Consider the following 25935-nt stretch of genomic DNA (forward strand, 5'->3'; position numbering starts at 1 on the left):
GGCTGAAACACATTATCGCCTTTCTCAAGTGGCCGATCAAGGGACTGTGGGCTTAGGCATCTGTCTATCTCCTCATTTGAATTCCATGCTGTCACAGTTACCAGCCCTTTCAAGCTTAACATCCTTATCATTTATCGCCCTCCAGGTTCCCTTGGAGAGTTCATCAATGAGCTTGACGCCTTGATAAGTTCCTTTCCTGAGGATGGCTCACCTCTCACAGTTCTGGGTGACTTTAACCTCCCCACGTCTACCTTTGACTCATTCCTCTCTGCCTCCTTCTTTCCACTCCTCTCCTCTTTTGACCTCACCCTCTCACCTTCCCCCCCTACTCACAAGGCAGGCAATACGCTTGACCTCATCTTTACTAGATGCTGTTCTTCCACTAATCTCATTGCAACTCCCCTCCAAATCTCCGACCACTACCTTGTATCCTTTTCCCTCTTGCTCTCATCCAACACTTCTCACTCTGCCCCTACACGGATGGTATTGCGCCGTCCCAAACTTCGGTCTCTCTCTCCCGCTACTCTCTCCTCTTCCATCCTATCATCTCTTCCCTCTGCTCAAACCTTCTCCAACCTATCTCCTGATTCTGCCTCCTCAACCCTCCTCTCCTCCCTTTCTGCATCCTTTGATTTTCTCTGTCCCCTATCCTCCAGGCCGGCTCGGTCCTCCCCTCCTGCTCCGTGGCTCGATGACTCACCACGACCTCACAGAACAGGGCTCCGGGCAGCCGAGCGGAAATGGAGGAAAACTCGCCTCCCTGCGGACCTGGCATCCTTTCACTCCCTCCTCTCTACATTCTCCTCTTCTGTCTCTGCTGCTAAAGCCACTTTCTACCACTCTAAATTCCAAGCATCTGCCTCTAACCCTAGGAAGCTCTTTGCTCCCTTCTCCTCCCTCCCGAATCCTCCTCCCCCTCCCCCCCCCTCCTCCCTCTCTGCGGATGACTTCGTCAACCATTTTGAAAAGAAGGTTGACGATATCCGATCCTCGTTTGCTAAGTCAAACGACACCGCTAGTCCTGCTCACACTGCCCTACCCTGTGCTTTGACCTCTTTCTCCACTCTCTCTCAAGATGAAATCTCGCGTCTTGTGACGGCCGGCCGCCCAACAACCTGCCCACTTGACCCTATCCCCTCCTCTCTTTTCCAGACCATATCCGGAGACCTTCTCCCCTACCTCACCTCGCTCATCAACTCATCCTTGACCGCTGGCTACGTCCCTTCCGTCTTCAAGAGAGCGAGAGTTGCACCCCTTCTGAAAAAACCTACACTCGATCCCTCCGATGTCAACAACTACAGACCAGTATCCCTTCTTTCTTTTCTCTCCAAAACTCTTGAACGTGCCGTCCTTGGCCAGCTCTCCTGCTATCTCTCTCAGAATGACCTTCTTGATCCTAATCAGTCAGGTTTCAAGACTGGGCATTCAACTGAGACTGCTCTTCTCTGTGTCACGGAGGCTCTCCGCACTGCTAAAGCTAACTCTCTCTCCTCTGCTCTCATCCTTCTAGCCCTATCTGCTGCCTTTGATACTGTGAACCATCAGATCCTCCTCTCCACCCTCTCCGAGTTGGGCATCTCCGGCGCGGCCCACGCTTGGATTGCGTCCTACCTGACAGGTCGCTCCTACCAGGTGGCGTGGCGAGAATCTGTCTCAATACCATGCGCTCTCACCACTGGTGTCCCCCAGGGCTCTGTTCTAGGCCCTCTCCTATTCTCGCTATACACCATGTCACTTGGCTCTGTCATATCCTCACATGGTCTCTCCTATCATTGCTATGCAGACGACACACAATTAATCTTCTCCTTTCCCCCTTCTGATAACCAGGCGGCGAATCGCATCTCTGCATGTCTGTCAGACATATCAGTGTGGATGACGGATCACCACCTCAAGTTGAACCTCGGCAAGACGGAGCTGCTCTTCCTCCCGGGGAAGGACTGCCCGTTCCATGATCTCGCCATCACGGTTGACAACTCCCTTGTGTCCTCCTCGGAGAGTGCTAACCTGTTGGGGCTAGGGGGCAGCATTTGCACGTCTGGATATTTTTTTTTTACCCGATTTAATCTGGTTACTAATCCTACCCAGTAACTAGAATATGCATATACTTATTATATATGGATAGAAAACACTCTAAAGTTTCTAAAACTGTTTGAATGGTGTCTGTGAGTATAACAGAACTCATTTGGCAGGCAAAACCCTGAGACATTTTCTGACAGGAAGTGGATACCTGATGTGTTGTATTGACTTTAAACCTATCCCATTGAAAAACACAGGGGCTTAGGAATATTTTGGCACTTCCTATTGCTTCCACTAGATGTCACCAGCCTTTACAAAGTGTTTTGAGTCTTCTGGAGGGAGATCTGACCGAACAAGAGCCATGGAACGATGATGTCCCATTAGACACCTGGCGCGCGAGTTCATGTTGGGTACCCTCGTTCCAATACGTTATAAAAGAGTATGCATTCGTCCACCTTGAATATTATTCATGTTCTGGTTAAAAAAGGCCCTAATGATTTATGCTATACAACGTTTGACATGTTTGAACGAACGGAAATATATTTTTCCCCTCGTTCATGACGAGAAGTCCGGCTGGCTTACATCATGTGCTAACGAGACGGAGATTTTTGGACATAAATGATGAGCTTTTTTGAACAAAACTACATTCGTTATGGACCTGTGATACCTGGAAGTGACATCTGATGAAGAGAATCAAAGGTAATGGATTATTTACATAGTATTTTCGATTTTAGATCTCCCCAACATGACGTCTAGTCTGTATCGCAACGCGTATTTTTCTGGGCGCAGTGCTCAGATTATTGCAAAGTGTGATTTCCCAGTAAGGTTATTTTTAAATCTGGCAAGTTGATTGCGTTCAAGAGATGTAAATCTATAATTCTTTAAATGACAATATAATATTTTACCAATGTTTTCTAATTTTAATTATTTAATTTGTGACGCTGACTTGACTGCCGGTTATTGGAGGGAAACGATTTCCTCAACATCAATGCCATAGTAAAACGCTGTTTTTGGATATAAATATGAACTTGATAGAACTAAAAATGCATGCATTGTCTAACATAATGTACTAGGAGTGTCATCTGATGGAGATTGTAAAAGGTTAGTGCATCATTTTAGCTGGTTTTATGGTTTTGGTGACCCTGTCTTTGACTTGACAAAACATTACACACAACTCTTGTAAATGTACTGTCCTAACATACTCTAAATTTATGCTTTCGCCGTAAAACCTTTTTGAAATCGTAAAACGTGGTTAGATTAAGGACATGTTTATCTTTCAAATGGTGTAAAATAGTTGTATTTTTGAAAAATTTGAATTTTGACATTTATTTGGATTCAAATTTGCCGCTCTTGAAATGCACCTGCTGTTGATGGAGTGCACCACGGGTGGCACGCTAGCGTCCCACCTAGCCCCAAGAGGCTAAGAACCTTGGCGTGATCCTGGACAACACCCTGTCGTTCTCCACTAACATCAAGGCGGTGACCCGGTCCTGTAGGTTCATGCTCTACAACATTCGCAGAGTACGACCCTGCCTCACACATGAAGCGGCGCAGGTCCTAATCCAGGCACTTGTCATCTCCCGTCTAGATTAATGCAACTCGCTGTTGGCTGGGCTCCCTGCCTGTGCCATTTAACCCCTACAACTCATCCAGAACGCCGCAGCCCGTCTGGTATTCAACCTTCCCAAGTTCTCTCACGTCACCCCGCTCCTCCGCTCTCTCCACTGGCTTCCAGTTGAAGCTCGCATCCGCTACAAGACCATGGTGATTGCCTACGGAGCTGTGAAGGGAACGGCACCTCCATACCTTCAGGCTCTGATCAGGCCCTACACCCAAACAAGGGCACTGCGTTCATCCACCTCTGGCCTTCTGGCCCCCCTACCTCTGAGGAAGCACAGTTCCCGCTCAGCCCAGTCAAAACTGTTCGCTGCTCTGGCACCCCAATGGTGGAACAAGCTCCCTCACGACGCCAGGACAGCGGAGTCAATCACCACCTTCCGTAGACACCTGAAACCCCACCTCTTTAAGGAATACCTAGGATAGGATAAAGTAATCCTTCTAACGCCCCCCCTTAAAAGATTTAGATGCACTATTGTAAAGTGGTTGTTCCACTGGATATCATAAGGTGAATGCACCAATTTGTAAGTCGCTCTGGATAAGAGCGTCTGCTAAATGACTTAAATGTAAATGTAATGTAAATGTTATCAGTCGCTCTAGGAGTGTGCAGGGATTCTATATTCATGTGGGGCCATGCAAGAGAAGAAATAAAAAAAACAATTGCGAAGAGGTTGGTTTTCCAATCTACACGTGTAGTTCATCGCCTTCACCACTCAGATACCAAGTTCTGTGCTGTTGCGGTGGCAGTCGACCATCTTACCAATGTTTGCGTAAGTCAAAATCTTACAGTGCCATAAAGAAGTACTGTTTTTTTTGGTTGCTCAATGAGGATGGGATTCGATCCCATGCATGCAGAGCACAATGGATTAGCAGTCCATCACCTTAACCACTCGGCCACCTCATCCGTTGGTATTGAAGTGGCAGTTTCCCAAACAAACTGTAGGTGCTGCATGTAAAGCCATGATTGAAATCAATTAAAGTTAGGCATAGCAACGGCAGGGCCATGTGTCGATCCCATCGAGACATTTAACAAATGTGTTGTCAGGCTGAGTGGTCTAAAGTGCTTGATTAGGTTTGTGGAGGTGTCGGTTCAAATCCCACCATTGAGGTTGCCCTTGGTAAAGCTATTCTTCAATACCTGAATCTTATCAGTCGCTCTAGGAGTGTGCAGGGATTCTATATTCATGTGGGCAGTGCAAGTGAAGAAATAAAAAAAACATTTGCGAAGAGGTTGGTTTTCCAATCTATACATGTAGTTCTTCGCCTTCACCACTCAGATACCAAGTTCTGTGCTGTTGCAGTCGGCCATTTTACCAATGTTTGCGTAAGTCAAAATCTTACAGTGCCATAAAGAAGTACTGATGTTTTTGGTTGCTCGATGAGGATGGGATTCAAGCCCATTGGATTAGCAGTCCATCACCTTAACCACTCGGCCACCTCATCCGTTGGTATGCAAGTTGCAGTTGCCTCTACAAACTGTAGTTGCTGCATGTAATCCCACAATTGGGTGTGTGGAGGTGTCGGTTCAAATCCCACCGTTGAGGTTGCCCTTGGTAAAGCTATTCTTCAATACCTGAATCTTATCAGTCGCTCTAGGAGTGTGCAGGGATTCTATATTCATGTGGGGCCATGCAAGAGAAGAAATAAAAAACATTTGCGAAGAGGTTGGTTTTCCAATCTACACATGTAGTTCTTCGCCTTCACCACTCAGATACCAAGTTCTGTGCTGTTGCGGTGACAGTCGGCCATCTTACCAATGTTTGCGTAAGTCAAAATCTTACAGTGCCATAAAAAAGTACTGTTTTTTTGGGTTGTTCGATGAGGATGGGATTCGAACCCATGCATGCAGAGCACAATGGATTAGCAGTCCATCGCCTTAACCACTCGGCCTCCTCATCCATTGTTATACATGTGGCATTATCCCACACAAACTGTAGGTGCTGCATGTAAAGCCATGATTAAAATCAATTAAAGTTAGGCATAGCAACGGCAGGGCCATGTGTCGATCCCATCGAGACATTTAACAAATGTGTTGTCAGGCTGAGTGGTCTAAAGTGCTTGATTAAGTGTGTGGAGGTGTCGGTTCAAATCCCACCGTTGAGGTTGCCCTTGGTAAAGCTATTCTTCAATACCTGAATCTTATCAGTCGCTCTAGGAGTGTGCAGGGATTCTATATTCATGTGGGGCCATGCAAGAGAAGAAATAAAAAAAACAATTGCGAAGAGGTTGGTTTTCCAATCTACACATGTAGTTCATCGCCTTCACCACTCAGATACCAAGTTCTGTGCTGTTGCGGTGACAGTCGGCCATCTTACCAATGTTTGCTTAAGACAAAATCTTACAGTGCCATAAAGAAGTACTGATTTTTTTGGGTTGTTCGATGAGGATGGGTTCGAACCCATGCATGCAGAGCACAATGGATTAGCAGTCCATCGCCTTAACCACTCGGCCTCCTCATCCTTTGCTATACATGTGGCATTATCCCCCACAAACTGTAGTTAGCGCATAGCCATTCAAGTCGGCAGGGCCATGTGTCGATCCCATCGAGACATTTAACAAATGTGTTGTCAGGCTGAGTGGTCTAAAGTGCTTGATTAAGTGTGTGGAGGTGTCGGTTCATATCCCACCGTTGAGGTTGCCCTTGGTAAAGCTATTCTTCAATACCTGAATCTTATCAGTCGCTCTAGGAGTGTGCAGGGATTCTATATTCATGTGGGGCCATGCAAGAGAAGAAATAAAAAACATTTGCGAAGAGGTTGGTTTTCCAATCTACACATGTAGTTCTTCGCCTTCACCACTCAGATAGCAAGTTCTGTGCTGTTGCGGTGGCAGTCGGCCATCTTACCAATGTTTGCTTAAGTCAAAATCTTACAGTGCCATAAAGAAGCACTGATTTTTTTGGTTGCTCGATGAGGATGGGATTCGAACCCATGCATGCAGAGCACAATGTATTAGCAGTCCATCGCCTTAACCACTCGGCCACCTCATCCGTTGTTTTACAAGTGGCATTATCCCACACAAGCTGTAGGTGCTGCATGTAAAGCCATGATTGAAATCAATTAAAGTTAGGCATAGCAACGGCAGGGCCATGTGTCGATCCCATCGAGACATTTAACAAACGTGTTGTCAGGCTGAGTGGTCTAAAGTGCTTGATTAAGTGTGTGGAGGTGTCGGTTCAAATCCCACCGTTGAGGTTGCCCTTGGTAAAGCTATTCTTCAATACCTGAATCTTATCAGTCGCTCTAGGAGTGTGCAGGGATTCTATATTCATGTGGGGCCATGCAAGAGAAGAAATAAAAAAAACAATTGCGAAGAGGTTGGTTTTCCAATCTACACATGTAGTTCATCGCCTTCACCACTCAGATACCAAGTTCTGTGCTGTTGCGGTGACAGTCGGCCATCTTACCAATGTTTGCGTAAGTCAAAATCTTACAGTGCCATAAAAAAGTACTGTTTTTTTGGGTTGTTCGATGAGGATGGGACTCGAACCCATGCATGCAGAGCACAATGGATTAGCAGTCCATCACCTTAACCACTCGGCCTCCTCATCCATTGTTATACATGTGGCATTATCCCACACAAACTGTAGGTGCTGCATGTAAAGCCATGATTAAAATCAATTAAAGTTAGGCATAGCAACGGCAGGGCCATGTGTCGATCCCATCGAGACATTTAACAAATGTGTTGTCAGGCTGAGTGGTCTAAAGTGCTTGATTAAGTGTGTGGAGGTGTCGGTTCAAATCCCACTGTTGAGGTTGCCCTTGGTAAAGCTATTCTTCAATACCTGAATCTTATCAGTCGCTCTAGGAGTGTGCAGGGATTCTATATTCATGTGGGCCCATGCAAGAGAAGAAATAAAAAACATTTGCGAAGAGGTTGGTTTTCCAATCTACACATGTAGTTCTTCGCCTTCACCACTCAGATAGCAAGTTCTGTGCTGTTGCGGTGGCAGTCGGCCATCTTACCAATGTTTGCTTAAGACAAAATCTTACAGTGCCATAAAGAAGTACTGATTTTTTGGTTGCGATTCGAACCCATGCATGCAGAGCACAATGGATTAGCAGTCCATCGCCTTAACCACTCGGCCACCTCATCCTTTGGTATACAAGTGGCAGTTGCCCCTACAAACTGTAGTTGCTGCATGTAATCCCACGATAGGGTGTGTGGAGGTGTCGGTTCATATCCCACCGTTGAGGTTGCCCTTGGTAAAGCTTTTCTTCAATACCTGAATCTTATCAGTCGCTCTAGGAGTGTGCAGGGATTCTATATTCATGTGGGGCCATGCAAGAGACGAAATAAAAAAAACAATTGCGAAGAGGTTGGTTTTCCAATCTACACATGTAGTTCATCGCCTTCACCACTCAGATACCAAGTTCTGTGCTGTTGCGGTGGCAGTCGGCCATCTTACCAATGTTTGCTTAAGTCAAAATCTTACAGTGCCATAAAGAAGTACCGATTTTTTTGGTTGCTGAATGAGAATGGGATTCGAACCCATGCATGCAGAGCACAATGGATTAGCAGTCCATCGCCTTAACCACTCGGCCACCTCATCCATTGGTATAAAAGTGGCAGTTGCCCCTACAAACTGTAGTTGCTGCATGTAATCCCACGATAGGGTGTGTGGAGGTGTCGGTTCAAATCCCACCGTTGAGGTTGCCCTTGGTAAAGCTATTCTTCAATACCTGAATCTTATCAGTCGCTCTAGGAGTATGCAGGGATTCTATATTCATGTGGGGCCATGCAAGAGACGAAATAAAAAAAACAATTGCGAAGAGGTTGGTTTTCCAATCTACACATGTAGTTCATCGCCTTCACCACTCAGATACCAAGTTCTGTGCTGTTGCGGTGGCAGTCGGCCATCTTACCAATGTTTGCTTAATTAAGTCAAAATCTTACAGTGCCATAAAGAAGTAGTGATTTTTTTGGTTGCTCGATGAGGATGGGATTCGAACCCATGCATGCAGAGCACAATGGATTAGCAGTACCATCGCCTTAACCACTCGGCCACCTCATCCTTTGTTTTACAAGTGGCATTATCCCACACAAACTGTAGGTGCTGCATGTAAAGCCATGATTGAAATCAATTAAAGTTAGGCATAGCAACGGCAGGGCCATGTGTCGATCCCATCGAGACATTTAACAAATGTGTTGTCAGGCTGAGTGGTCTAAAGTGCTTGATTAAGTGTGTGGAGGTGTCGGTTCAAATCCCACCGTTGAGGTTGCCCTTGGTAAAGCTATTGTTCAATACCTGAATCTTATCAGTCGCTCTAGGAGTGTGCAGGGATTCTATATTCATGTGGGGCCATGCAAGAGACGAAATAAAAAAAACAATTGCGAAGAGGTTGGTTTTCCAATCTACACATGTAGTTCATCGCCTTCACCACTCAGATACCAAGTTCTGTGCTGTTGCGGTGACAGTCGGCCATCTTACCAATGTTTGCGTAAGTCAAAATCTTACAGTGCCATAAAGAAGTACTGATTTTTTTGGGTTGCTCGATGAGGATGGGATTCAAACCCATGCATGCAGATCACAATGGATTAGCAGTCCATCGCCTTAACCACTCGGCCACCTCATCTGTTGGTATACAAGTGGCAGTTGCCCCTACAAACTGTAGTTGCTGCATGTAATCCCACGATAGGGTGTGTGGAGGTGTCGGTTCAAATCCCACCGTTGAGGTTGCCCTTGGTAAAGCTATTCTTCAATACCTGAATCTTATCAGTCGCTCTAGGAGTGTGCAGGGATTCTATATTCATGTGGGGCCATGCAAGAGAAGAAATAAAAAAAACAATTGCGAAGAGGTTGGTTTTCCAATCTACACATGTAGTTCATCGCCTTCACCACTCAGATACCAAGTTCTGTGCTGTTGCGGTGACAGTCGGCCATCTTACCAATGTTTGCGTAAGTCAAAATCTTACAGTGCCATAAAAAAGTACTGTTTTTTTGGGTTGTTCGATGAGGATGGGACTCGAACCCATGCATGCAGAGCACAATGGATTAGCAGTCCATCACCTTAACCACTCGGCCTCCTCATCCATTGTTATACATGTGGCATTATCCCACACAAACTGTAGGTGCTGCATGTAAAGCCATGATTAAAATCAATTAAAGTTAGGCATAGCAACGGCAGGGCCATGTTCGATCCCATCGAGACATTTAAAGTCAGGCTGAGTGGTTAGTGCTTGTAGTGTGTGGAGGTGTCGGTTCAAATCCCACTGTTGAGGTTGCCCTTGGTAAAGCTATTCTTCAATACCTGAATCTTATCAGTCGCTCTAGGAGTGTGCAGGGATTCTATATTCATGTGGGCCCATGCAAGAGAAGAAATAAAAAACATTTGCGAAGAGGTTGGTTTTCCAATCTACACATGTAGTTCTTCGCCTTCACCACTCAGATAGCAAGTTCTGTGCTGTTGCGGTGGCAGTCGGCCATCTTACCAATGTTTGCTTAAGACAAAATCTTACAGTGCCATAAAGAAGTACTGATTTTTTTGGTTGCGATTCGAACCCATGCATGCAGAGCACAATGGATTAGCAGTCCATCGCCTTAACCACTCGGCCACCTCATCCTTTGGTATACAAGTGGCAGTTGCCCCTACAAACTGTAGTTGCTGCATGTAATCCCACGATAGGGTGTGTGGAGGTGTCGGTTCATATCCCACCGTTGAGGTTGCCCTTGGTAAAGCTATTCTTCAATACCTGAATCTTATCAGTCGCTCTAGGAGTGTGCAGGGATTCTATATTCATGTGGGGCCATGCAAGAGAAGAAATAAAAAAAACAATTGCGAAGAGGTTGGTTTTCCAATCTACACATGTAGTTCATCGCCTTCACCACTCAGATACCAAGTTCTGTGCTGTTGCGGTGACAGTCGGCCATCTTACCAATGTTTGCGTAAGTCAAAATCTTACAGTGCCATAAAAAAGTACTGTTTTTTTGGGTTGTTCGATGAGGATGGGACTCGAACCCATGCATGCAGAGCACAATGGATTAGCAGTCCATCACCTTAACCACTCGGCCTCCTCATCCATTGTTATACATGTGGCATTATCCCACACAAACTGTAGGTGCTGCATGTAAAGCCATGATTAAAATCAATTAAAGTTAGGCATAGCAACGGCAGGGCCATGTGTCGATCCCATCGAGACATTTAACAAATGTGTTGTCAGGCTGAGTGGTCTAAAGTGCTTGATTAAGTGTGTGGAGGTGTCGGTTCAAATCCCACTGTTGAGGTTGCCCTTGGTAAAGCTATTCTTCAATACCTGAATCTTATCAGTCGCTCTAGGAGTGTGCAGGGATTCTATATTCATGTGGGCCCATGCAAGAGAAGAAATAAAAAACAATTGCGAAGAGGTTGGTTTTCCAATCTACACATGTAGTTCATCGCCTTCACCACTCAGATACCAAGTTCTGTGCTGTTGCGGTGACAGTCGGCCATCTTACCAATGTTTGCTTAAGACAAAATCTTACAGTGCCATAGAGAAGTACTGATTTTTTGGTTGCGATTCGAACCCATGCATGCAGAGCACAATGGATTAGCAGTCCATCGCCTTAACCACTCGGCCACCTCATCCTTTGCTATACAAGTGGCAGTTGCCCCTACAAACTGTAGTTGCTGCATGTAATCCCACGATAGGGTGTGTGGAGGTGTCGGTTCATATCCCACCGTTGAGGTTGCCCTTGGTAAAGCTATTCTTCAATACCTGAATCTTATCAGTCGCTCTAGGAGTGTGCAGGGATTCTATATTCATGTGGGGCCATGCAAGAGACGAAATAAAAAAACAATTGCGAAGAGGTTGGTTTTCCAATCTACACATGTAGTTCATCGCCTTCACCACTCAGATACCAAGTTCTGTGCTCTTGCGGTGGCAGTCGGCCATCTTACCAATGTTTGCTTAAGTCAAAATCTTACAGTGCCATAAAGAACTACCGATTTTTTTGGTTGCTCAATGAGGATGGGATTCGAACCCATGCATGCAGAGCACAATGGATTAGCAGTCCATCGCCTTAACCACTCGGCCACCTCATCCATTGGTATAAAAGTGGCAGTTGCCCCTACAAACTGTAGTTGCTGCATGTAATCCCACGATAGGGTGTGTGGAGGTGTCGGTTCAAATCCCACCGTTGAGGTTGCCCTTGGTAAAGCTATTCTTCAATACCTGAATCTTATCAGTCGCTCTAGGAGTGTGCAGGGATTCTATATTCATGTGGGGCCATGCAAGAGACGAAATAAAAAAACAATTGCGAAGAGGTTGGTTTTCCAATCTACACATGTAGTTCATCGCCTTCACCACTCAGATACCAAGTTCTGTGCTGTTGCGGTGGCAGTCGGCCATCTTACCAATGTTTGCTTAATTAAGTCAAAATCTTACAGTGCCATAAAGAAGTACTGATTTTTTTGGTTGCTCGATGAGGATGGGATTCGAACCCATGCATGCAGATCACAATGGATTAGCAGTACCATCGCCTTAACCACTCGGCCACCTCATCCTTTGTTTTACAAGTGGCATTATCCCACACAAACTGTAGGTGCTGCATGTAAAGCCATGATTGAAATCAATTAAAGTTAGGCATAGCAACGGCAGGGCCATGTGTCGATCCCATCGAGACATTTAACAAATGTGTTGTCAGGCTGAGTGGTCTAAAGTGCTTGATTAAGTGTGTGGAGGTGTCGGTTCAAATCCCACCGTTGAGGTTGCCCTTGGTAAAGCTATTGTTCAATACCTGAATCTTATCAGTCGCTCTAGGAGTGTGCAGGGATTCTATATTCATGTGGGGCCATGCAAGAGACGAAATAAAAAAACAATTGCGAAGAGGTTGGTTTTCCAATCTACACATGTAGTTCATCGCCTTCACCACTCAGATACCAAGTTATGTGCTGTTGCGGTGACAGTCGGCCATCTTACCAATGTTTGCGTAAGTCAAAATCTTACAGTGCCATAAAGAAGTACTGATTTTTTTGGGTTGCTCGATGAGGATGGGATTCAAACCCATGCATGCAGATCACAATGGATTAGCGGTCCATCGCCTTAACCACTCGGCCACCTCATCCGTTGGTATACAAGTGGCAGTTGCCCCTACAAACTGTAGTTGCTGCATGTAATCCCACGATAGGGTGTGTGGAGGTGTCGGTTCAAATCCCACCGTTGAGGTTGCCCTTGGTAAAGCTATTCTTCAATACCTGAATCTTATCAGTCGCTCTAGGAGTGTGCAGGGATTCTATATTCATGTGGGGCCATGCAAGAGAAGAAATAAAAAAACAATTGCGAAGAGGTTGGTTTTCCAATCTACACATGTAGTTCATCGCCTTCACCACTCAGATACCAAGTTCTGTGCTGTTGCGGTGGCAGTCGGCCATCTTACCAATGTTTGCGTAAGTCAAAATCTTACAGTGCCATAAAAAGTACTGTTTTTTTGGGTTGCTCGATGAGGATGGGACTCGAACCCATGCATGCAGAGCACAATGGATTAGCAGTCCATCGCCTTAACCACTCGGCCTCCTCATCCATTGTTATACATGTGGCATTATCCCACACAAACTGTAGGTGCTGCATGTAAAGCCATGATTAAAATCAATTAAAGTTAGGCATAGCAACGGCAGGGCCATGTGTCGATCCCATCGAGACATTTAACAAATGTGTTGTCAGGCTGAGTGGTCTAAAGTGCTTGATTAAGTGTGTGGAGGTGTCGGTTCAAATCCCACTGTTGAGGTTGCCCTTGGTAAAGCTATTCTTCAATACCTGAATCTTATCAGTCGCTCTAGGAGTGTGCAGGGATTCTATATTCATGTGGGCCCATGCAAGAGAAGAAATAAAAAAACATTTGCGAAGAGGTTGGTTTTCCAATCTACACATGTAGTTCTTCGCCTTCACCACTCAGATACCAAGTTCTGTGCTGTTGCGGTGGCAGTCGGCCATCTTACCAATGTTTGCTTAAGACAAAATCTTACAGTGCCATAAAGAAGTACTGATTTTTTGGTTGCGATTCGAACCCATGCATGCAGAGCACAATGGATTAGCAGTCCATCGCCTTAACCACTCGGCCACCTCATCCTTTGGTATACAAGTGGCAGTTGCCCCTACAAACTGTAGTTGCTGCATGTAATCCCACGATAGGGTGTGTGGAGGTGTCGGTTCATATCCCACCGTTGAGGTTGCCCTTGGTAAAGCTTTTCTTCAATACCTGAATCTTATCAGTCGCTCTAGGAGTGTGCAGGGATTCTATATTCATGTGGGGCCATGCAAGAGACGAAATAAAAAAAACAATTGCGAAGAGGTTGGTTTTCCAATCTACACATGTAGTTCATCGCCTTCACCACTCAGATACCAAGTTCTGTGCTGTTGCGGTGGCAGTCGGCCATCTTACCAATGTTTGCTTAAGTCAAAATCTTACAGTGCCATAAAGAAGTACTGATTTTTTTGGGTTGCTCGATGAGGATGGGATTCAAACCCATGCATGCAGATCACAATGGATTAGCAGTCCATCGCCTTAACCACTCGGCCACCTCATCTGTTGGTATACAAGTGGCAGTTGCCCCTACAAACTGTAGTTGCTGCATGTAATCCCACGATAGGGTGTGTGGAGGTGTCGGTTCAAATCCCACCGTTGAGGTTGCCCTTGGTAAAGCTATTCTTCAATACCTGAATCTTATCAGTCGCTCTAGGAGTGTGCAGGGATTCTATATTCATGTGGGGCCATGCAAGAGACGAAATAAAAAAAACAATTGCGAAGAGGTTGGTTTTCCAATCTACACATGTAGTTCATCGCCTTCACCACTCAGATACCAAGTTCTGTGCTGTTGCGGTGGCAGTCGGCTATCTTACCAATGTTTGCTTAAGTCAAAATCTTACAGTGCCATAAAGAAGTACTGATTTTTTTGGTTGCTCAATGAGGATGGGATTCAAACCCATGCATGCAGAGCACAATGGATTAGCAGTCCATCGCCTTAACCACTCGGCCACCTCATCCATTGGTATAAAAGTGGCAGTTGCCCCTACAAACTGTAGTTGCTGCATGTAATCCCACGATAGGGTGTGTGGAGGTGTCGGTTCAAATCCCACAGTTGAGGTTGCCCTTGGTAAAGCTATTCTTCAATACCTGAATCTTATCAGTCGCTCTAGGAGTGTGCAGGGATTCTATATTCATGTGGGGCCATGCAAGAGACGAAATAAAAAAAACAATTGCGAAGAGGTTGGTTTTCCAATCTACACATGTAGTTCATCGCCTTCACCACTCAGATACCAAGTTCTGTGCTGTTGCGGTGGCAGTCGGCCATCTTACCAATGTTTGCTTAATTAAGTCAAAATCTTACAGTGCCATAAAGAAGTACTGATTTTTTTGGGTTGCTCGATGAGGATGGGATTCGAACCCATGAATGCAGATCACAATGGATTAGCAGTCCATCGCCTTAACCACTCGGCCACCTCATCCATTGTTTTACAAGTGGCATTATCCCACACAAACTGTAGGTGCTGCATGTAAAGCCATGATTGAAATCAATTAAAGTTAGGCATAGCAACGGCAGGGCCATGTGTCGATCCCATCGAGACATTTAACAAATGTGTTGTCAGGCTGAGTGGTCTAAAGTGCTTGATTAAGTGTGTGGAGGTGTCGGTTCAAATCCCACCGTTGAGGTTGCCCTTGGTAAAGCTATTGTTCAATACCTGAATCTTATCAGTCGCTCTAGGAGTGTGCAGGGATTCTATATTCATGTGGGGCCATGCAAGAGACGAAATAAAAAAACAATTGCGAAGAGGTTGGTTTTCCAATCTACACATGTAGTTCTTCGCCTTCACCACTCAGATACCAAGTTCTGTGCTGTTGCGGTGACAGTCGGCCATCTTACCAATGTTTGCGTAAGTCAAAATCTTACAGTGCTATAAAGAAGTACTGATTTTTTTGGGTTGCTCGATGAGGATGGGATTCGAACCCATGCATGCAGATCACAATGGATTAGCAGTCCATCGCCTTAACCACTCGGCCACCTCATCTGTTGGTATACAAGTGGCAGTTGCCCCTACAAACTGTAGTTGCTGCATGTAATCCCACGATAGGGTGTGTGGAGGTGTCGGTTCATATCCCACCGTTGAGGTTGCCCTTGGTAAAGCTATTCTTCAATACCTGAATCTTATCAGTCGCTCTAGGAGTGTGCAGGGATTCTATATTCATGTGGGGCCATGCAAGAGACGAAATAAAAAAAACAATTGCGAAGAGGTTGGTTTTCCAATCTACACATGTAGTTTATCGCCTTCACCACTCAGATACCAAGTTCTGTGCTCTTGCGGTGGCAGTCGGCTATCTTACCAATGTTTGCTTAAGTCAAAATCTTACAGTGCCATAAAGAACTACTGATTTTTTTGGTTGCTCAATGAGGATGGGATTCGAACCCATGCATGCAGAGCACAATGGATTAGCAGTCCATCGCCTTAACCACTCGGCCACCTCATCCATTGGTATAAAAGTGGCAGTTGCCCCTACAAACTGTAGTTGCTGCATGTAATCCCACGATAGGGTGTGTGGAGGTGTCGGTTCAAATCCCACAGTTGAGGTTGCCCTTGGTAAAGCTATTCTTCAATACCTGAATCTTATCAGTCGCTTTAGGAGTGTGCAGGGATTCTATATTCATGTGGGGCCATGCAAGAGACGAAATAAAAAAAACAATTGCGAAGAGGTTGGTTTTCCAATCTACACATGTAGTTCATCGCCTTCACCACTCAGATACCAAGTTCTGTGCTGTTGCGGTGGCAGTCGGCCATCTTACCAATGTTTGCTTAATTAAGTCAAAATCTTACAGTGCCATAAAGAAGTACTGATTTTTTTGGGTTGCTCGATGAGGATGGGATTCGAACCCATGAATGCAGATCACAATGGATTAGCAGTCCATCGCCTTAACCACTCGGCCACCTCATCCATTGTTTTACAAGTGGCATTATCCCACACAAACTGTAGGTGCTGCATGTAAAGCCATGATTGAAATCAATTAAAGTTAGGCATAGCAACGGCAGGGCCATGTGTCGATCCCATCGAGACATTTAACAAATGTGTTCTCAGGCTGAGTGGTCTAAAGTGCTTGATTAAGTGTGTGGAGGTGTCGGTTCAAATCCCACCGTTGAGGTTGCCCTTGGTAAAGCTATTGTTCAATACCTGAATCTTATCAGTCGCTCTAGGAGTGTGCAGGGATTCTATATTCATGTGGGGCCATGCAAGAGACGAAATAAAAAAAACAATTGTGAAGAGGTTGGTTTTCCAATCTACACATGTAGTTCATCGCCTTCACCACTCAGATACCAAGTTCTGTGCTGTTGCGGTGACAGTCAGCCATCTTACCAATGTTTGCGTAAGTCAAAATCTTACAGTGCCATAAAGAAGTACTGATTTTTTTGGGTTGCTCGATGAGGATGGGATTCGAACCCATGAATGCAGATCAAAATGGATTAGCAGTTCATCGCCTTAACCACTCGGCCACCTCATCCGTTGGTATACATGTGGCAGTTGCCCCTACAAACTGTAGTTGCTGCATGTAATCCCACGATTGGGTGTGTGGAGGTGTCGGTTCAAATCCCACCGTTTAGGTTGCCCATGGTAAAGCTATTCTTCAATACCTGAATCTTATCAGTCGCTCTAGGAGTGTGCAGGGATTCTATATTCATGTGGGGCCATGCAAGAGAAGAAATAAAAAACATTTGCGAAGAGTTTGGTTTTCCAATCTACACATGTAGTTCTTCGCCTTCACCACTCAGATACCACGTTCTGTGCTGTTGCGGTGGCAGTCGGCCATCTTACCAATCTTTGCGAAAGTCAAAATCTTGCAGTGCCATAAAGAAGTACTGATTTTTTTGGGATGCTCGATGAGGATGGGATTCGAACCCATGCATGCAGAGCACAATGGATTAGCAGTCCATCGCCTTAACCACTCGGCCACCTCATCCGTTGGTAAACAAGTGGCAGTTGCCCCTACAAACTGTAGTTGCTGCATGTAATCCCACGATTGGGTGTGTGGAGGTGTCGGTTCAAATCCCACTGTTGAGGTTGCCCTTGGTAAAGCTGTTCTTCAATACCTGAATCTTATCAGTCGCTCTAGGAGTGTGCAGGGATTCTATATTCATGTGGGGCCATGAAAGAGAAGAAATAAAAAAAACATTTGCGAAGAGGTTGGTTTTCCAATCTACACATGTAGCTCATCGCCTTCACCACTCAGATACCAAGTTCTGTGCTCATGCGGTGGCAGTCGGCCATCTTACCAATGTTTGCGTAAGTCAAAATCGTACAGTGCCATAAAAAAGGTCTTATTTTTTTGATTGCTCGATGAGGATGGGATTCTAACCCATGCATGCAGAGCACAATGGATTAGCAGTCCATCGCCTTAACCACTCGGCCACCTCATCCGTTTGTACACACGTGGTATTTTCCCCCACAAACTGCAGTTGCTGTATGTAAACCCATGATTGAAATCGATGAAAGTTAGGCATTGCAACGGCAGGGCCATGTGTCCATCCCATCGAGACATTTAACAAATGTGTTGTCAGGCTGAGTGGTCTAAAGTGCTTGATTAAGTGTGTGGAGGTGTCGGTTCAAATCCCACCATTGAGGTTGCCCTTGGTAAAGCTATTCTTCATTACCTGAATCTTATCAGTCGCTCTAGGAGTGTGCAGGGATTCTATATTCATGTGGGGCCATGCAAGAGAAGAAATAAAAAAAACATTTGCGAAGAGGTTGGTTTTCCAATCTACACATGTAGTTCATCGCCTTCACCACTCAGATACCAAGTTCTGTGCTCTTGCGGTGGCAGTCGGCCATCTTACCAATGTTTGCGTAAGTCAAAATCTTACAGTGCCATAAAAAAAGTCATATTTTTTTGGTTGCTCGATGAGGATGGGATTCGAACCCATGCATGCAGAGCACAATGGATTAGCAGTCCATCACCTTTACCACTCGGCCACCTTGTCCACTGGTAAATAAGTGGTATTTTCCCCCACAAACTGCAGTTGCTGTATGTAAACCCATGATTGAAATCGATGAAAGTTAGGCATTGCAACGGCAGGGCCATGTGTCCATCCCATCGAGACATTTAACAAATGTGTTGTCAGGCTGAGTGGTCTAAAGTGCTTGATTAAGTGTGTGGAGGTGTCGGTTCAAATCCCACCATTGAGGTTGCCCTTGGTAAAGCTATTCTTCGTTACCTGAATCTTATCAGTCGCTCTAGGAGTGTGCAGGGATTCTATATTCATGTGGGGCCATGCAAGAGAAGAAATAAAAAAAACATTTGCGAAGAGGTTGGTTTTCCAATCTACACATGTAGTTCATCGCCTTCACCACTCAGATACCAAGTTCTGTGCTCTTGCAGTGGCAGTCGGCCATCTTACCAATGTTTGCGTAAGTCAAAATCGTACAGTGCCATAAAAAAGGTCTTATTTTTTTGATTGCTCGATGAGGATGGGATTCGAACCAATGCATGCAGAGCACAATGGATTGGCAGTCCATCGCCTTAACCACTCGGCCACCTCATCCTTTTCTACACATGTGGTATTTTCCCCCACAAACTGCAGTTGCTGTATGTAAACCCATGATTGAAATCGATGAAAGTTAGGCATTGCAACGGCAGGGCCATGTGTCCATCCCATCGAGACATTTAACAAATGTGTTGTCAGGCTGAGTGGTCTAAAGTGCTTGATTAAGTGTGTGGAGGTGTCGGTTCAAATCCCACCATTGAGGTTGCCCTTGGTAAAGCTATTCTTCATTACCTGAATCTTATCAGTCGCTCTAGGAGTGTGCAGGGATTCTATATTCATGTGGGGCCATGCAAGAGAAGAAATAAAAAAAACATTTGCGAAGAGGTTGGTTTTCCAATCTACACATGTAGTTCATCGCCTTCACCACTCAGATACCAAGTTCTGTTCTCTTGCGGTGGCAGTCGGCCATCTTACCAATGTTTGCCTAAGTCAAAATCTTACAGTGCCTTAAAAAGAGTCATATTTTTTTGGTTGCTCGATGAGGATGGGATTCGAACCCATGCATGCAGAGCACAATGGATCAGCAGTCCATCACCTTAACCACTCGGCCACCTTGTCCACTGGTAAATAAGTGGTATTTTCCCCCACAAACTGCAGTTGCTGTATGTAAACCCATGATTGAAATCGATGAAAGTTAGGCATTGCAACGGCAGGGCCATGTGTCCATCCCATCGAGACATTTAACAAATGTGTTGTCAGGCTGAGTGGTCTAAAGTGCTTGATTAAGTGTGTGGAGGTGTCGGTTCAAATCCCACCATTGAGGTTGCCCTTGGTAAAGCTATTCTTCATTACCTGAATCTTATCAGTCGCTCTAGGAGTGTGCAGGGATTCTATATTCATGTGGGGCCATGCAAGAGAAGAAATAAAAAAACATTTGCGAAGAGGTTGGTTTTCCAATCTACACATGTAGTTCATCGCCTTCACCACTCAGATACCAAGTTCTGTGCTCTTGCGGTGGCAGTCGGCCATCTTACCAATGTTTGCGTAAGTCAAAATCTTACAGTGCCATAAAAAAGGTCTAATTTTTTTGATTGCTCGATGAGGATGGGATTCGAACCCATGCATGCAGAGCACAATGGATTAGCAGTCCATCGCCTTAACCACTCGGCCACCTCATCCGTTTGTACACACGTGGTATTTTCCCCCACAAACTGCAGTTGCTGTATGTAAACCCATGATTGAAATCAATGAAAGTTAGGCATTGCAACGGCAGGGCCATGTGTCCATCCCATCGAGACATTTAACAAATGTGTTGTCAGGCTGAGTGGTCTAAAGTGCTTGATTAAGTGTGTGGAGGTGTCGGTTCAAATCCCACCATTGAGGTTGCCCTTGGTAAAGCTATTCTTCATTACCTGAATCTTATCAGTCGCTCTAGGAGTGTGCAGGGATTCTATATTCATGTGGGGCCATGCAAGAGAAGAAATAAAAAAAATATTTGCGAAGAGGTTGGTTTTCCAATCTACACATGTAGTTCATCGCCTTCACCACTCAGATACCAAGTTCTGTGCTCTTGCGGTGGCAGTCGGCCATCTTACCAATGTTTGCGTAAGTCAAAATCGTACAGTGCCATAAAAAGGTCTTACTTTTTTTGATTGCTCGATGAGGATGGGATTCTAACCCATGCATGCAGAGCACAATGGATTAGCAGTCCATCGCCTTAACCACTCGGCCACCTTATCCGCTGGTACACAAGTGGTATTTTCCCCCACAAACTGCAGTTGCTGTATGTAAACCCATGATTGAAATCGATGAAAGTTAGGCATTGCAACGTCAGGGCCATGTGTCCATCCCATCGAGACATTTAACAAATGTGTTGTCAGGCTGAGTGGTCTAAAGTGCTTGATTAAGTGTGTGGAGGTGTCGGTTCAAATCCCACCATTGAGGTTGCCCTTGGTAAAGCTATTCTTCATTACCTGAATCTTATCAGTCTGCTCTAGGAGTGTGCAGGGATTCTATATTCATGTGGGGCCATGCAAGAGAAGAAATAAAAAAACATTTGCGAAGAGGTTGGTTTTCCAATCTACACATGTAGTTCATCGCCTTCACCACTCAGACACCAAGTTCTGTGCTCATGCGGTGGCAGTCGGCCATCTTACCAATGTTTGCGTAAGTCAAAATCTTACAGTGCCATAAAAAGGTCTATTTTTTTTGATTGCTCGATGAGGAGATTCGAACCCATGCATGCAGAGCACAATGGATTAGCAGTCCATCGCCTTAACCACTCGGCCACCTCATCCGTTTGTACACACGTGGTATTTTCCCCCCACAAACTGCAGTTGCTGTATGTAAACCCATGATTGAAATCGATGAAAGTTAGGCATTGCAACGGCAGGGCCATGTGTCCATCCCATCGAGACATTTAACAAATGTGTTGTCAGGCTGAGTGGTCTAAAGTGCTTGATTAAGTGTGTGGAGGTGTCGGTTCAAATCCCACCGTTGAGGTTGCCCTTGGTAAAGCTATTCTTCATTACCTGAATCTTATCAGTCGCTCTAGGAGTGTGCAGGGATTCTATATTCATGTGGGGCCATGCAAGAGAAGAAATAAAAAAACATTTGCGAAGAGGTTGGTTTTCCAATCTACACATGTAGTTCATCGCCTTCACCACTCAGATACCAAGTTCTGTGCTCTTGCGGTGGCAGTCGGCCATCTTACCAATGTTTGCGTAAGTCAAAATCTTACAGTGCCATAAAAAAGGTCTTTTTTTTGGTTGCTCGATGAGGATGGGATTCGAACCCATGCATGCAGAGCACAATGGATTAGCAGTCCATCACCTTAACCACTCGGCCACCTCATCCGTTGGTACACAAGTGGCAGTTGCCCCCACAAACTGTAGTTGCTGTATGTAAACCCATGATTGAAATCAATGAAAGTTAGGCATTGCAACGGCAGGGCCATGTGTCGATCCCATCGAGACATTTAACAAATGTGTTGTCAGGCTGAGTGGTCTAAAGTGCTTGATTAAGTGTGTGGAGGTGTCGGTTCAAATCCCACCGTTGAGGTTGCCCTTGGTAAAGCTATTCTTCAATACCTGAATCTTATCAGTCGCTCTAGGAGTGTGCAGGGATTCTATATTCATGTGGGGCCATGCAAGAGAAGAAATAAAAAAACATTTGCGAAGAGGTTGGTTTTCCAATCTACACATGTAGTTCATCGCCTTCACCACTCAGATACCAAGTTCTGTGCTCATGCGGTGGCAGTCGGCCATCTTACCAATGTTTGCGTAAGTCAAAATCTTACAGTGCCATAAAAAAGGTCTTATTTTTTTGATTGCTCGATGAGGATGGGATTCGAACCCATGCATGCAGAGCACAATGGATTAGCAGTCCATCGCCTTAACCACTCGGCCACCTCATCCGTTTGTACACACATGGTATTTTCCCCCACAAACTGCAGTTGCTGTATGTAAACCCATGATTGAAATCGATGAAAATTAGGCATTGCAACGGCAGGGCCATGTGTCCATCCCATCGAGACATTTAACAAATGTGTTGTCAGGCTGAGTGGTCTAAAGTGCTTGATTAAGTGTGTGGAGGTGTCGGTTCAAATCCCACCATTGAGGTTGCCCTTGGTAAAGCTATTCTTCATTACCTGAATCTTATCAGTTGCTCTAGGAGTGTGCAGGGATTCTATATTCATGTGGGGCCATGCAAGAGAACAAATAAAAAAAACATTTGCGAAGAGGTTGGTTTTCCAATCTACACATGTAGTTCATCGCCTTCACCACTCAGACACCAAGTTCTGTGCTCATGCGGTGGCAGTCGGCCATCTTACCAATGTTTGCGTAAGTCAAAATCTTACAGTGCCATAAAAAAGGTCTTAATTTTTTTTTGCTCGTTGAGGATGGGATTCGAACCCATGCATGCAGAGCACAATGGATTAGCAGTCCATCGCCTTAACCTCTCAGCCACCTCATCCTTTGGTACACAAGTGGTAGTTGCCCCCACAAACTGCAGTTGCTGTATGTAAACCCATGATTGAAATCGATGAAAGTTAGGCATTGCAACGGCAGGGCCATGTGTCCATCCCATCGAGACATTTAACAAATGTGTTGTCAGGCTGAGTGGTCTAAAGTGCTTGATTAAGTGTGTGGAGGTGTCGGTTCAAATCCCACCGTTGAGGTTGCCCTTGGTAAAGCTATTCTTCAATACCTGAATCTTATCAGTCGCTCTAGGAGTGTGCAGGGATTCTATATTCATGTGGGGCCATGCAAGAGAACAAATAAAAAAAACATTTGCGAAGAGGTTGGTTTTCCAATCTACACATGTAGTTCATCACCTTCACCACTCAGACACCAAGTTCTGTGCTCATGCGGTGGCAGTCGGCCATCTTACCAATGTTTGCGTAAGTCAAAATCTTACAGTGCCATAAAAAAGGTCTTTTTTTTTGATTGCTCGATGAGGATGGGATTCGAACCCATGCATGCAGAGCACAATGGATTAGCAGTCCATCGCCTTAACCACTCGGCCACCTCATCCATTTGTAAACATGTGGTATTTTCCCCCACAAACTGCAGTTGCTGTATGTAAACCCATGATTGAAATCGATGAAAGTCAGGCATTGCAACGGCAGGGCCATGTGTCCATCCCATCGAGACATTTAACAAATGTGTTGTCAGGCTGAGTGGTCTAAAGTGCTTGATTAAGTGTGTGGAGGTGTCGGTTCAAATCCCACCGTTGAGGTTGCCCTTGGTAAAGCTATTCTTCATTACCTGAATCTTATCAGTTGCTCTAGGAGTGTGCAGGGATTCTATATTCATGTGGGGCCATGCAAGAGAAGAAATAAAAAAAACATTTGCGAAGAGGTTGGTTTTCCAATCTACACATGTAGTTCATCACCTTCACCACTCAGACACCAAGTTCTGTGCTCTTGCGGTGGCAGTCGGCCATCTTACCAATGTTTGCGTAAGTCAAAATCTTACAGTGCCATAAAAAAGGTCCTATTTTTTTGTTTGCTCGATGAGGATGGGATACGAACCCATGCATTCAGAGCACAATGGATTAGCAGTCCATCTCCTTAACCACTCGGCCACCTCATCCGTTTGTACACAGGTGGTATTTGCCCCCACAAACTGCAGTTGCTGTATGTAAACCCATGATTGAAATCGATGAAAGTTAGGCATTGCAACGGCAGGGCCATGTGTCGATCCCATCGAGACATTTAACAAATGTGTTGTCAGGCTGAGTGGTCTAAAGTGCTTGATTAAGTGTGTGGAGGTGTCGGTTCAAATCCCACCGTTGAGGTTGCCCTTGGTAAAGCTATTCTTCATTACCTGAATCTTATCAGTCGCTCTAGGAGTGTGCAGGGATTCTATATTCATGTGGGGCCATGCAAGAGAACAAATAAAAAAAACATTTGCGAAGAGGTTGGTTTTCCAATCTACACATGTAGTTCATCGCCTTCACCACTCAGACACCAAGATCTGTGCTCTTGCGGTGGCAGTCGGCCATCTTACCAATGTTTGCGTAAGTCAAATTCTTACAGTGCCATAAAAAGGTCTTACATTTTTGGTTGCTCGATGAGGATGGGATACGAACCCATGCATTCAGAGCACAATGAATTAGCAGTCCATCGCCTTAACCACTCGGCCACCTCATCCGTTGGTGCATAAGTTGCAGTTGCCCCCACAAACTGTAGTTGCTGTATGTAAACCCATGATTGAAATCAATGAAAGTTAGGCATTGCAACGGCAGGGCCATGTGTCCATCCCATCGAGACATTTAACAAATGTGTTGTCAGGCTGAGTAGCCTAAAGTGCTTGATTAAGTGTGTGGAGGTGTCGGTTCAAATCCCACCGTTGAGGTTGCCCTTGGTAAAGCTATTCTTCATTACCTGAATCTTATCAGTTGCTCTAGGAGTGTGCAGGGATTCTATATTCATGTGGGGCCATGCAAGAGAACAAATAAAAAAAACATTTTGCGAAGAGGTTGGTTTTCCAATCTACACATGTAGTTCATCGCCTTCACCACTCAGACACCAAGTTCTGTGCTCTTGCGGTGGCAGTCGGCCATCTTACCAATGTTTGCGTAAGTCAAATTCTTACAGTGCCATAAAAAAGGTCTTGATTTTTTGTTTGCTCGATGAGGATGGGATACGAACCCATGCATGCAGAGCACAATGGATTAGCAGTCCATCGCCTTAACCACTCGGCCACCTCATCCGTTTGTACACACGTGGTATTTTCCCCCCACAAACTGCAGTTGCTGTATGTAAACCCATGATTGAAATCAATGAAAGTTAGGCATTGCAACGGCAGGGCCATGTGTCCATCCCATCGAGACATTTAACAAATGTGTTGTCAGGCTGAGTGGTCTAAAGTGCTTGATTAAGTGTGTGGAGGTGTCGGTTCAAATCCCACCGTTGAGGTTGCCCTTGGTAAAGCTATTCTTCAATACCTGAATCTTATCAGTCGCTCTAGGAGTGTGCAGGGATTCTATATTCATGTGGGGCCATGCAAGAGAACAAATAAAAAAACATTTGCGAAGAGGTTGGTTTTCCAATCTACACATGTAGTTCATCACCTTCACCACTCAGACACCAAGATCTGTGCTCTTGCGGTGGCAGTCGGCCATCTTACCAATGTTTGCGTAAGTCAAATTCTTACAGTGCCATAAAAAAGGTCTTATATTTTTGTTTGCTCGATGAGGATGGGATACGAACCCATGCATGCAGAGCACAATGGATTAGCAGCCCATCGCCTTAACCACTTGGCCACCTCATCCATTTGTACACATGTGGTATTTTCCCCCACAAACTGCAGTTGCTGTATGTAAACCCATGATTGAATTCAATGAAAGTTAGGC

At 45.1% G+C, this 25935-nt stretch overlaps 26 non-coding genes across 26 annotated transcripts; all 26 read right to left on the reverse strand.

Moving 5' to 3' along the window:
• Positions 1 to 4455: 4455 nt before the first annotated feature.
• On the reverse strand, positions 4456 to 4537 carry trnas-gcu (transfer RNA serine (anticodon GCU)). Its single transcript has one exon. It is a non-coding gene; the product is annotated as a tRNA-Ser (tRNA).
• A 912-nt stretch (positions 4538 to 5449) lies between these two features.
• Positions 5450 to 5531, reverse strand: trnas-gcu (transfer RNA serine (anticodon GCU)). Its single transcript has one exon. It is a non-coding gene; the product is annotated as a tRNA-Ser (tRNA).
• A 1009-nt stretch (positions 5532 to 6540) lies between these two features.
• On the reverse strand, positions 6541 to 6622 carry trnas-gcu (transfer RNA serine (anticodon GCU)). Its single transcript has one exon. It is a non-coding gene; the product is annotated as a tRNA-Ser (tRNA).
• Positions 6623 to 7101: 479 nt separating this feature from the next.
• trnas-gcu (transfer RNA serine (anticodon GCU)) lies at positions 7102 to 7183 on the reverse strand. The gene has a single exon. It is a non-coding gene; the product is annotated as a tRNA-Ser (tRNA).
• Positions 7184 to 8102: 919 nt separating this feature from the next.
• Positions 8103 to 8185, reverse strand: trnas-gcu (transfer RNA serine (anticodon GCU)). The gene has a single exon. It is a non-coding gene; the product is annotated as a tRNA-Ser (tRNA).
• A 379-nt stretch (positions 8186 to 8564) lies between these two features.
• Positions 8565 to 8647, reverse strand: trnas-gcu (transfer RNA serine (anticodon GCU)). Its single transcript has one exon. It is a non-coding gene; the product is annotated as a tRNA-Ser (tRNA).
• Positions 8648 to 9584: 937 nt separating this feature from the next.
• Positions 9585 to 9666, reverse strand: trnas-gcu (transfer RNA serine (anticodon GCU)). The gene has a single exon. It is a non-coding gene; the product is annotated as a tRNA-Ser (tRNA).
• A 905-nt stretch (positions 9667 to 10571) lies between these two features.
• On the reverse strand, positions 10572 to 10653 carry trnas-gcu (transfer RNA serine (anticodon GCU)). Its single transcript has one exon. It is a non-coding gene; the product is annotated as a tRNA-Ser (tRNA).
• A 919-nt stretch (positions 10654 to 11572) lies between these two features.
• trnas-gcu (transfer RNA serine (anticodon GCU)) lies at positions 11573 to 11654 on the reverse strand. Its single transcript has one exon. It is a non-coding gene; the product is annotated as a tRNA-Ser (tRNA).
• A 1395-nt stretch (positions 11655 to 13049) lies between these two features.
• On the reverse strand, positions 13050 to 13131 carry trnas-gcu (transfer RNA serine (anticodon GCU)). The gene has a single exon. It is a non-coding gene; the product is annotated as a tRNA-Ser (tRNA).
• Positions 13132 to 14510: 1379 nt separating this feature from the next.
• Positions 14511 to 14592, reverse strand: trnas-gcu (transfer RNA serine (anticodon GCU)). The gene has a single exon. It is a non-coding gene; the product is annotated as a tRNA-Ser (tRNA).
• A 380-nt stretch (positions 14593 to 14972) lies between these two features.
• Positions 14973 to 15054, reverse strand: trnas-gcu (transfer RNA serine (anticodon GCU)). The gene has a single exon. It is a non-coding gene; the product is annotated as a tRNA-Ser (tRNA).
• Positions 15055 to 15533: 479 nt separating this feature from the next.
• On the reverse strand, positions 15534 to 15615 carry trnas-gcu (transfer RNA serine (anticodon GCU)). Its single transcript has one exon. It is a non-coding gene; the product is annotated as a tRNA-Ser (tRNA).
• Positions 15616 to 15990: 375 nt separating this feature from the next.
• trnas-gcu (transfer RNA serine (anticodon GCU)) lies at positions 15991 to 16072 on the reverse strand. The gene has a single exon. It is a non-coding gene; the product is annotated as a tRNA-Ser (tRNA).
• Positions 16073 to 16452: 380 nt separating this feature from the next.
• On the reverse strand, positions 16453 to 16534 carry trnas-gcu (transfer RNA serine (anticodon GCU)). Its single transcript has one exon. It is a non-coding gene; the product is annotated as a tRNA-Ser (tRNA).
• Positions 16535 to 17470: 936 nt separating this feature from the next.
• Positions 17471 to 17552, reverse strand: trnas-gcu (transfer RNA serine (anticodon GCU)). Its single transcript has one exon. It is a non-coding gene; the product is annotated as a tRNA-Ser (tRNA).
• Positions 17553 to 17927: 375 nt separating this feature from the next.
• trnas-gcu (transfer RNA serine (anticodon GCU)) lies at positions 17928 to 18009 on the reverse strand. The gene has a single exon. It is a non-coding gene; the product is annotated as a tRNA-Ser (tRNA).
• A 479-nt stretch (positions 18010 to 18488) lies between these two features.
• trnas-gcu (transfer RNA serine (anticodon GCU)) lies at positions 18489 to 18570 on the reverse strand. Its single transcript has one exon. It is a non-coding gene; the product is annotated as a tRNA-Ser (tRNA).
• Positions 18571 to 19049: 479 nt separating this feature from the next.
• trnag-gcc (transfer RNA glycine (anticodon GCC)) lies at positions 19050 to 19131 on the reverse strand. The gene has a single exon. It is a non-coding gene; the product is annotated as a tRNA-Gly (tRNA).
• A 479-nt stretch (positions 19132 to 19610) lies between these two features.
• trnas-gcu (transfer RNA serine (anticodon GCU)) lies at positions 19611 to 19692 on the reverse strand. Its single transcript has one exon. It is a non-coding gene; the product is annotated as a tRNA-Ser (tRNA).
• Positions 19693 to 20170: 478 nt separating this feature from the next.
• Positions 20171 to 20252, reverse strand: trnas-gcu (transfer RNA serine (anticodon GCU)). The gene has a single exon. It is a non-coding gene; the product is annotated as a tRNA-Ser (tRNA).
• Positions 20253 to 20731: 479 nt separating this feature from the next.
• On the reverse strand, positions 20732 to 20813 carry trnas-gcu (transfer RNA serine (anticodon GCU)). Its single transcript has one exon. It is a non-coding gene; the product is annotated as a tRNA-Ser (tRNA).
• Positions 20814 to 21847: 1034 nt separating this feature from the next.
• Positions 21848 to 21929, reverse strand: trnas-gcu (transfer RNA serine (anticodon GCU)). The gene has a single exon. It is a non-coding gene; the product is annotated as a tRNA-Ser (tRNA).
• Positions 21930 to 22407: 478 nt separating this feature from the next.
• Positions 22408 to 22489, reverse strand: trnas-gcu (transfer RNA serine (anticodon GCU)). Its single transcript has one exon. It is a non-coding gene; the product is annotated as a tRNA-Ser (tRNA).
• A 1038-nt stretch (positions 22490 to 23527) lies between these two features.
• trnas-gcu (transfer RNA serine (anticodon GCU)) lies at positions 23528 to 23609 on the reverse strand. Its single transcript has one exon. It is a non-coding gene; the product is annotated as a tRNA-Ser (tRNA).
• Positions 23610 to 25210: 1601 nt separating this feature from the next.
• trnas-gcu (transfer RNA serine (anticodon GCU)) lies at positions 25211 to 25292 on the reverse strand. Its single transcript has one exon. It is a non-coding gene; the product is annotated as a tRNA-Ser (tRNA).
• Positions 25293 to 25935: the final 643 nt, after the last annotated feature.

The sequence above is a fragment of the Salmo salar genome, chromosome ssa04, assembly GCF_905237065.1.
Source record: "Salmo salar chromosome ssa04, Ssal_v3.1, whole genome shotgun sequence".
In the NCBI taxonomy this organism is placed as follows: domain Eukaryota; kingdom Metazoa; phylum Chordata; class Actinopteri; order Salmoniformes; family Salmonidae; genus Salmo; species Salmo salar.